Source organism: Adiantum capillus-veneris, chromosome 3, assembly GCF_014529385.1.
Source record: "Adiantum capillus-veneris isolate H3 chromosome 3, ASM1452938v2, whole genome shotgun sequence".
Classification (NCBI taxonomy): domain Eukaryota; kingdom Viridiplantae; phylum Streptophyta; class Polypodiopsida; order Polypodiales; family Pteridaceae; genus Adiantum; species Adiantum capillus-veneris.
This window is the reverse complement of record NC_140933.1, coordinates 94,396,337-94,407,337: the sequence shown is the minus strand read 5'-3', so window position 1 is coordinate 94,407,337 and position 11,001 is coordinate 94,396,337.

The following is an 11,001-nucleotide window of genomic DNA, read 5'->3' as shown; positions in this document are numbered from 1 at the left end:
GTCCAACCTCCCGTCGAAGCATTTTGAGGTCCAATCCCAGCCCGTGTACACAGAGTGGGTTGAGCAAATTGCTGATGACCTTGACCGCCAAGCCAATAAAGCTGAAGACAAGTTCGTAAGGCCGTCTTGGCTGAGAAGCGTGATTTATGGCTGCGTAATGAAGGCAACCACAATGCTTACGATCCAATTATTGTGGAGACGGAGTGGTTAAGAGCAGAGCTGCAGGCACTGACCAACAAAGAATGTAGCTCTTATCCTCCAGAAAGAAGCTGAGATCGAAGTACTCACAAGGGTGTTGATCCTGAGTGGTGTGCCATCAAATGCTAAAAACATGAAGGAGGAAGTCACTTTTGTGTAGGTACAGTTTACTAGTTACATGAATTTTCATCAATAGTTAAGCACTTGGAACCACTTCTAATCACTTTGAAGCACTTCAATGCACACTTCTAAACTCTTTGAAAAGCCTCAAAGTGCTTAGAAGTGCTTCAAAGAGCTTATTAAAACCTCTAAGCACTTCCAAGCACTGGAGGGGATATGTAACTGCTCTAGAGTGCTCAACAAGGGCACTTCGAAGCACACTTCTAAGCATTTTGAAAACTCTCAAAGTGTTAATAAGTGTTTCAAAGTGCCCTCAAGCCCTTAGAAGTGTTTCAAAGTACTTATTAAAGCTTGTAAGCACTTCTAAGCAATTGAGGGCTCATCTAATTGCTCTAAAGTGCTTTTGAGTGCTTAACAAGGGCATTTCGAGGCACTTTGAAGCACCCTAAACACTTTGAAAAGCCTAATAGTCCTTAGAAGTTCTTCAAAATGACTCAAATTGCTAAGAAGTGCTTATCAAAGATTGTAAGGGATTAAGAAGCACTTGAGGGCACTTTTAATTGCTCTAAAGTGCTTCAAAAAGCCCTTGTTAAGCACTCAGAAGCACTTTAGTGCTGAAAGATGCCATAAAATGCTTGGAAGTGATCGCAAGTGCTAACAATCTAAGTGATTTACAAGGGTTTTTATCAATATTCAAGCACTTTGTAAATGCCTAGAAGTGCTTTCAAATGCAAAAAGTGCTAAAACGTTCCTACAGGTGCTTCAAAGTGCTTATTAAAGATGTATAGTGCTTCAAAGTGCTCAAAGTGCTAGCATCTAAGTGATTTACTTGGAATTTTATTAGTTGGCATGCACTCTGAAACACTTTGTCGAGTGTTACTACTGCCACAAGAAGGTCCATTACAAAAAGGATTGTCGTAGTTTCCTAAGAGATCAAAAAAACATGCAAAAGGATAATTTTGGCAAAGGCAAAAGTACGGTAAAGATTGAAGAGCTCAATGTGGTTGAATCTCCCATACGTACCACTGCAGTAGAGGATGCTCCTCCTCCAATGATGATCATTATGCCAACAGAGATTAATGTAGAGGTGACAACAGATCCCTTAGATGTTCTCATTTTCACTTCAGATCTCACTCCAGATGCTTTGGTTGCACAGGATGAGGGTTAAGCAAAGAATTGGATTTATGATTATGGTGCAAGTTTTCATGTCACACTGCATAGAGAGTGGTTTTCCTCTTATGCTCCATGCATGGCATAGTCAAGCTTGGTGATTCCTATGAGCTTGACATTATTGGCATTGGTGATGTGAAACTTCAGATGCATAATGGCACTATTTTTGTGTTGCAGAATGTCAGACATGTGCCTAAGCTTACAAAGAGCTTGCTTCCTATAGGGCAATTGGATGATCTTGGCTACACTACAGTCTTTGGTAATTCTTCTTGGCTGATCCGCAAGAATAACCTTGTCATGATGAAAGGTCATAAAAACGGATCCTTGTACTCTATGATTGTTTTTAGTGTCAATGAACACTCTATCTATGTTGTCGAGCTGCCGTCTACTGAGTTGTCGCATAGCCGGCTAGGCATATTAGCCAAAAGGGAATGAAAACACTTCAGCATTTTGGCTACTTACCTGTGTTAGATTACACAGACTCTCCATTGTGTGAGCATTGTCTATACGGCAAACAGACTAGCTTGACATCTTAGCCGTTGAACAAGAAACTAGGCGAACCCCCAGACTTAGTGCACAGTGACTTGTGTGGTCCAATGCCACATAAAACTCTAGGGGGGGCAAATAATTTCTCATGTTCATAAACGATTCTACCAGAAAGGTGTGGGTGTATCTCCTTAAGTGTAAGGAAGAGATCTTTTCTATGTTCTAAAAATTCCTCGCCAAGGTTGAAAACCAATCAAGAAACAAGCTCAAAGCTTATTGCACGGGCAATCGTGGAGAATACATCTCCACGGAGTTCAAGGTTTTTTGCTATCAAAGAGGCATTCATCGGCAGTTTACTGCTCCATACACACCTACACAAAATGGGATAGCTGAAAGAATGAATCGCACGATTCAAGAGTGAGTTATCTCTATGATGTGTATGGCGAAGCTTACGCCAGAATTTTGGGGGGAAGCTATTCTGATAGCACCGAGAGGCCGATGCCGGGTGTCACTCCTCTATGGTAGAGGTACCTCACTCATGCATATGGGAAGTACAGTCATCGATCGTGGAAAAATGTTGGCCGCGTAAAATCGATGTCGGGTTGGATATCGAGAGATCCACCGCAATGTATGAGGATGTCGAGCCGGTGCGCTAGAAATGGTGTCAAAAATTGATGTGCCGATGCGGAGCAGTAAATCACTGATGTCGGTGTCATCTCCCATCGCTAGACGAGAGTGGCTAGCCGAGCCGTAGATCGGTGTCAAAAACTGAACTTGGGCCTATGCCGGATGATGTCCGGGCTTACTCGCCCGCGCAGGTATACGTCGATGTGTGTGCGCATGTCATAATAATCAATATCTAATTCTCCTAAATGATTTTCTCATATTAAACTGATAATTTAATGTGGGGAAGTGCCAGGGGAGAAAAAGCTAGAATATTGGTTAAGCTAGCAGACCGGCCACTGTAGGGATCCAAAGGAGGGAAAATACGGATCCAAAAGGGGGGCCATCTGCAAAAGAGCCATGTTCAACAATGGGCTAAAAAGACCCTAAGGTTCAGCCCATTAAGACTTCCAAAATGCTAAGGTTCCAAAATTCAAAGGTTGTGTCCAAAGGTCAACCATAGGGGAATTGGATGCTTTGTGTGTGTCCAAAAAAGTCTTTGCACATCCCTACATAGGAGGGGGCGAGCCTTTCTTGTAGGGGATGAGAGAGAAAGCCACACACACACACAAGCTCCCTTTACACAAAGGGAATGAGGGACACATGTCAGTCATTAGGCAAAATTTGGACTCACAAAGGGGCCCTTTAAGGAGTTTGACTTTACCTCTCTCTACCAAAACGGGCGCATGGATAATTTTTTGCAAACAAACTCCAAAGTTGGCGGAGGTTTGACAGTTAGAAGGTCCTCTTCAAGCTCTATCTACTGATATATAGCACGCCATGAGATTCCTCATATTTTAGAAGATTCTTTTTTTGATTCACCTATGATGTGACAACTCTGTCGGAATCTAAGTGAATCAAAAAAGAATCTTCTAAAATATGAAGAATCTCATGGCGTTCTATATATCAGTAGATAGAGCTTGAAGAGGACATTCTAACTGTCAAACCTCTGCCAACTTTGGAGTTTGTTTGCAAAAATTTATCCATGCGCCCGTTTTGGTAGAGAGAGGTAAAGTCAAACTCCTTAAAGGGCCCCTTTGTGAGTCCAAATTTTGCCTAATGTCCCTAGCCCAGATGCCCACAAGGTGTACCCAATTCCTATTGGATGGCCTTGGAGGTGTACCAATGAGAATTAGGCTAGAGTAAATCTAGTTTAATTAATTTAAAAACACTTAATAAAAGAACCAATGAGAATTAAGTCCTCTAGAAGACTATTGGACAGTCTCCCAAGGGGTCCAATGAGCATTCAGGAGCCCAATGTCTTGCCTGATTCCTATTGGCCAGGAGGCAAAGGGGTCCAATGAGAGTTTAGTTGAATTATTAAATTACCTAAATCTCTCACAAAAGGGGAAAGGGGGACACATGTCAGAAGGATATCACTTATGCTGCTTAATAGTCATTGGCTAGCCCTGGGGAGGTCCAATGGGGAGATAGCAAGAGCAAATAGCAAGAGGGCTCGCCCAAGAGAGAGAGGGGGCTGATTTTTGCAAGGCATTATCACACACACACTCACACAATCTGATGTGTGAAGAAAGAGAAGACTATCTCTTCCCAAGCTTTAATGGAGAGCTCATCACCTACTCCAAGCTTGTGAGATAGAAGCCTACATCGACACACTCTTGGCATGTGGATGCAAATCCAACCAAGAGCCAAGCTTCAATGCATGCTCATCTCCTCTACCAAGCTAATTTACTAAGCTAAGCTATGCTAATATGAGTGATTATGTGAGGAGATGTACATCTTTCTCGTAAGATACTCCTTCTTCCTCTCAATCTACTCTCATATCCTGCTAGCTCTCACCATATTCGAAGGTGTGTGAGGTCTTGGGTCTGAGACCGGGGATAATTGATGTTGTGTTTGCTAAGTGTTTTGCTTAGTGCATGAAGCTTTCATCTTCATTGCACTAGCTAGTCTTGAAGGAACACAAAGAATTGTATTGTACAATGTCTCTCTTAATGGGAGAAACCATAATACAAAGCCTTTTGGAGGGGGGACCGGCTCCATGCAAATCCTGTCCTCAACTGTTGTCAATAGCTTAATTTCTCTCTCTTTTGAAAGTATTGTTCATGCTATCTAACTAGGTGTTATGCTTTTTGTTGCTCTCTCCACCCAAGCACTCTTGTAATTCTTATTAGGAATCTATTCTAATGAAATGCCCACTATGTTCATGCTAATTTCCGCTACACACAAGTTTTTAGGCCATTAAATGCTACATTGGTATCAGAGCACAAGGTTTCTCTTTGCTTGCTCAAGAAGGGAGGTCCTCAAGCTAGCTATAAATGGTTGGTATTATTAATTGCCTGTGAGTAAGTAGAATAGGGATTTTTCAGCCTTGCAGTGCGCCTGCCTTCGTGCAGTTAACAGGGCATCACCGTCGAGAGCTATGGTCTTAATAGTGGAGTCCTACGGGGCTTGCCTACGGCTTAACCACTATTGAGCTATTAGAAGCTTGACAGGAGCCGATGCTGATTTGGTGTTGAAACACCCTCTCTTCTATTCCTTGCAATTAATGGTATTCGAGCCACGGGTACAGTAGCTTGAGTGCTTTTTCTAAAGGGGTAAAGAGGAGTAGCAACTAGGGCTTGAAGTGCCAAAGTACACCTAAAAAGTTTACACCTAAAAGTTGTTAGAATGGCTGACAATAGTAAAGAGAGTGAAATTAATGTTGAGAACTTTGATTTTGCTAATGAGCAAGCCACTAATGATGCTCCGATGCTTGTTAATTATCTTGTTGCTAGGCCTCAACAAGCCATGGGTAATCCATCTCTCCAAAGTGAAGTGCAACGGCAACTCCGTGCTCACGGGATTCTCCAAGCTCATCACCATGACGAGAGAACACCTAGGAAGCCTCCTTGTGAGACTCCCAAAAGAGGTCTCTCTCCGATTCGGGAAGAAGAAGAGAATCCATATGAAGGACTCAGGAATTTACTTCTTGATGATGCATCTCCTTCCCAAAGGAGAACTCAAGAGCTCCACTGAAGGAACGAGAAAGAAGTGAGTCTCTCGCCACCTCGACGGAGATGGCTCCACGAAGACGGCGGGCTAAACGCTCTCCATCACCACCAAAGCGGAGAAGACCATCGCACCCTTCTCCACATCATAATTCAAAGAGGGATGATAAAAAGGGATAGAAGAAAAAGGCGAGAAAGAGGACACCCTCTTCTCCATCTTCTTCATCCTCTTCCTCTTATGAAAGTGATGGTGAAGATGACGAAGATCAAGACAAGAAAAAGGCGAGAAAGAGGTCACCCTCTTCTACACCTTCTTCAAATTCTTCACCTTCTAAAGAAAGTGATGGTGCAACCTTTGAACCATCAAAAAGAAGAGGCCATAGGAAATCCTATGCCGCATGGAAGAGGTCATCCAAGCTAAAGAAGTTCAAAGAGGGAGGGAAGAGCATCTCTTTCCTTACCTATGATGGTACCTTTGGTGCTACGGACAAAGTCTTGGCCTTTATCCAACAGTTCGATGCGGCGTTTGGAGATGAGGGCTTCACGGAGTCCTCTAAGCTACGACATGTAGCTATGCACTTTCAAAAGTCCGCCAGGCAATGGTGGTCTAGCCTACGAGCCAATGGTGAATCTCCACGAACATGGAAAGCTTTAAGAGCTTCCATTATGAAGCAGTTTTTGGCCACCGATGCCAAAGACAAAGTACTCACCGAATGGCGAAGCTTAAAGCTCTCTCCCTATGAATCCATCCACAAATATGTAGACAAGTTTTGGGACCTACAACTCAAAGCCACTGTCTTCAAAAAGTTGGATTTTGGAGAACAAAAGCAACAATTTTGTGCGGGCTTAACCGAAGAAATGGCAGAGTATGTTAACTCCCAAAGGCCACGTACCATATCGGCGGTAATACACCATACTATGGTGGCCTCTCGAATCAACTTCCAAACGGGGGCTAAAAGAAATAATAATCCCACGGAAAACAAGGGTTCCAACGAGCATAAGGGGAAGGACAATGTCCAAAAGTCTCCTAAGGGCAACTCCAACAAAGCTAAAGAGAAGGGAGTTTACAAAGGTAAACAAAAAACTCTCTCCTAAAGAGCTTGAGCGTTATCGCAAGGATAACCGGTGTTTCAAGTGCAGCGAACAAGGGCATGCGTACCGCGCTTGTCCCCAAAAGAACAACCGCCAAGATCCTCCTAGAGCTTCCTTGGTTGAAATCCAAGAGGAGGAGACTCACCAAACTCACCACAAAGGATCTCCTCTATGCCATGCTTGGGGAAAGGTAAGAGAACATGATGCTTTTATTCTCTTTGACCCTGGTTCTACTCACAATTTTATATCTATAGAGTTGGCCACCAAGCTAGGCATACAAGCTTACGAGATGGGAGATGTCCTACCCACAGACAGTGCCTTCAAGGGGCAAGAAGCTTCAGTCACTCCCTTAATCGGGAAATTGAGGCTTCATGTCCAAGGCTATGTGGACAAAGAGGACTTCTTTATCTCTCCTCTCAAGCATGAGGATGTAATCCTAGGGGCACCATGGTTTGACCGCCTGGCTGCCAATGCTAAATTCCCTAAAAGGAGAATCTCCTTTAAGTTTAGGGAAAAAGATATGTATATAGTTGCTAAGGAAATGGGTAACACTATCCCCATTGTACATACACCAGCTTTCAACAAGTCAATAAAGAGCTCTATTTCCGTGTACATGATTTTTGTTAAAGATTCTCAAAATGAACCTAATGCTTTAGCAAAAGAAAATAAAAGCAACCAAAAGGAATTGGAGTTATCCAATTTTCTCAAAGGGTTTCAAGATGTTTTTATTGATGACATCGCTTGTGAGCTACCGCCTAAACGAGGTATGATGCCCATGCAATTGAACTTCTTCCAGGAAGATCACCGCCTAACAAACCTCCTTATAGAGTTTCTCAAGCTCAACAAGAGGAGATTATGCGGCAAGTGCATGAGTTAGTTGAGAAGGGCATGGTTAGGCCTAGCTCATCTCCATTTTGCTCACCTGTGCTATTAGTGCAAAAGAAAGACGGCACATAGCGTATGTGTGTCGACTATAGAGCACTAAATAGGATCACTATCAAAAATAGGCTTCCCGTTCCACGGGTAGAAGACCTATTTGATAAGCTACAAGGATCGACCTACTTCAGTAGGATTGACCTAAAAAGTGGCTATCATCAAATAAGGATAGTTGATCAAGACATTGTAAAGACCGCATTTCGCACCACATTTGGTCTTTACGAATATATTGTCATGCCCTTTGGCTTGACCAATGCACCAGCCACATTCAACCGCTTGATGGAGAAGTTGTTCAGGCCTCATCGAACCTTCACTGGAGTGTTCTTTGATGATATTATCATCTACTCTAATTCATTAAACGAACACAAGCAACACCTCCAGGTAATATTTCAAGTTTTGAGAGAGAATAACCTTTATATCAATCGAAAGAAAAGTGAATTTTTCTTGCAAGAGATTCAGTATTTAGGTCACATTATCTCTCAAGATGGCATCGAAATGGATCCATCAAAGTTAGAGGTAATAAAAGGATGGCCTAAACCAAGGAATCTTCATGAACTAAGAAGCTTTATAGGTATGTGTGCATACTATAGACGCTTCATAGAAAAGTTCTCACAAATTGCGGGACCATTACATGACCTAACAAAGAAAAGCATTAGGTATACATGGTCTGCTAAGGAGAACAATGCTTTCAAAAAACTTAAAGAAAAGCTTATCTCTCAACATGTGCTTACACTACCGGATCTCTCAAAACCATTTGAGGTCCAATGTGATGCATGTGGTGATTGCCTTGGAGCTGTTTTGCTCCAAGAAGGGCACGCCATAGGCTATGAGAGTCGAAGGCTCGACCCTGTTGAGCAAGCTCTATGCATATATAAAAAGGAACTCCTTGCAGTTCTACATGCCTTAAACTCATGGAAGCACTATTTATTGGGGACTCCTTTCATTCTGCGAATGGATCACCAAAGTCTTAAGTACTTCATGACGCAGACCAAGCTCTCTAACAAACAAATGAGGTGGGCAAATTTCCTTTCGCAATTTCATTTTCATATTGCTCACATTGCTGGCAAGCATAATCAAGTAGCTGATGCACTCTCAAGACGGCTGAGAGTGAATGCAGTTTCCATAGCAACTCACAATGATCTATCTTCAATGATAGATGAGTATGCTATTGATCCCGATTTTAGAGATGTGATTTCAGCCCTTGCATTAGGGAAGAAAGAAGAACCATTTACTTTACAAGATGGTTATCTTCTCTATGGCAATAGACTATGCGTTACTAACTCACTACGTGAGAAAGTAATGTATGAATCTCATGCTCCTCCTTATGCGGGGCATAGAGGGATTCAGTCTACCTTAAAGGGAATTGAAACATATTTCTATTGGCCTACCATGAAAGTGAACATACAAGAGTATGTTTCTAAATATGTGGTATGCCAAAAGACAAAATTTGATAGAGGGAAGCAACTTGGATTGCTTCAACCCTTGCCAATCCCTAATTCACCATCTGTGCGCATGTCATAATAATCAATATCTAATTCTCCTAAATGATTTTCTCATATTAAACTGATCATTTAATGTGGGGAAGTGCCAGGGGAGAAAAAGCTAGAATATTGGTTAAGCTAGCAGACCGGCCACTGTAGGGATCCAAAGGAGGGAAAATAGGGATCCAAGATCCATGTGCAACAATGGGCTAAAAAGACCCTAAGGTTCAGCCCATTAAGACTTTCAAAATGCTAAGGTTCCAAAATTCAAAGGTTGTGTCCAAAGCTCAACCATAGGGGAATTGGATGCTTCACCATCTGTGCGCATGTCATAATAATCAATATCTAATTCTCCTAAATGATTTTCTCATATTAAACTGATCATTTAATGTGGGGAAGTGCCAGGGGAGAAAAAGCTAGAATATTGGTTAAGCTAGCAGACCGGCCACTGTAGGGATCCAAAGGAGGGAAAATAGGGATCCAAGATCCATGTGCAACAATGGGCTAAAAAGACCCTAAGGTTCAGCCCATTAAGACTTCCAAAATGCTAAGGTTCCAAAATTCAAAGGTTGTGTCCAAAGCTCAACCATAGGGGAATTGGATGCTTTGTGTGTGTCCAAAAAAGTCTTTGCACATCCCTACATAGGAGGGGGCGAGCCTTTCTTGTAGGGGATGAGAGAGAAAGCCATACACACACACACACACACACACACACACACAAGCTCCCTTTACACAAAGGGAATGAGGGACACATGTCAGCTCCCTAGCCCAGATGCCCACAAGGTGTACCCAATTCCTATTGGATGGCCTTGGAGGTGGACTAATGAGAATTAGGCTAGAGTAAATCTAGTTTAATTAATTTAAAAACACTTAATAAAAGAACCAACTAACTTGACTATTTTTTTGTGGGTGATGGTGGCAAGTAATAGGATACTCCTCTCTCTACATCTTATGCACCTTGGAAACACCTGCACCAACACTACGTCTCCCTTGTAAATATTGGTCTTTGTAAGCTAATTTTTGCTCTTCATGGATGAGAATAAAAGCTTTATGGGTTTTTGGCAATTGAGTCTCTTTAGTTTTTTAAAAGAAAGTTTGATTTAAAAGTAGTTTTAACAACCTAATCTCTCTCTCTCTCTCTCTCTCTCTCTCTCTCTCTCTCTCTCGGGAATTCTTTTTGGTGAAACACGTGTCTTGCAAAAGATCTAACAAAGGTAGCACCAAGAAGGAATAGTTCGACATGGAATGTAGTCAAGCCCGAAAACACTTGCTAAGGTTGGATGCAAGCAAAGACAAGGAAGGTTACTTGGAACATTCACACACATACAAAGCACTTGTTCAAAAAAAGAGGAGTAGCTGGGAAGTCAAAAAACAACTGCTTTTAGCGCAAGAAAAAGCACATGCATGTGGCAAGTTTTGGCAAAATATAAAAGGCAAGCGTGTTGAGAGCTTCAGTGACTTGACTCTTGAGGATATGTATACGCATTGCAAGAACTTCTATGAGAAACCCAATGTTGATAAGATGGAGTGTTGTAGCTCCCTTCTGTTTATGCCTCCCTCTTTACCATTGAAGATGTATGTTGCGCGCTTGAGAAACTTGCTGCCCGCAAGGCAGGGGACCGTCAAGGTGTCAAGGCTGAAATGATTAAATGAACAAGCAAGAAAACACGATATTAGATATGCGATATGTTTAGCCTTGCACTTCAGTATGGCATGCCTCATGATTGGAGTGAAAATTGGATCAAACCTTTGCACAAAGGAGGAGATGTAAACAATGTGAACAACTACCGCACTATAATAGTTTGTTCTTTGATGGAAAAGTTATTTGGATGTATCATGGATATGAAGATAAGTGAATGGGCTGAAAAGAATGGCAAATGTGCGCTAGGCCAAGCAGGTTTTTG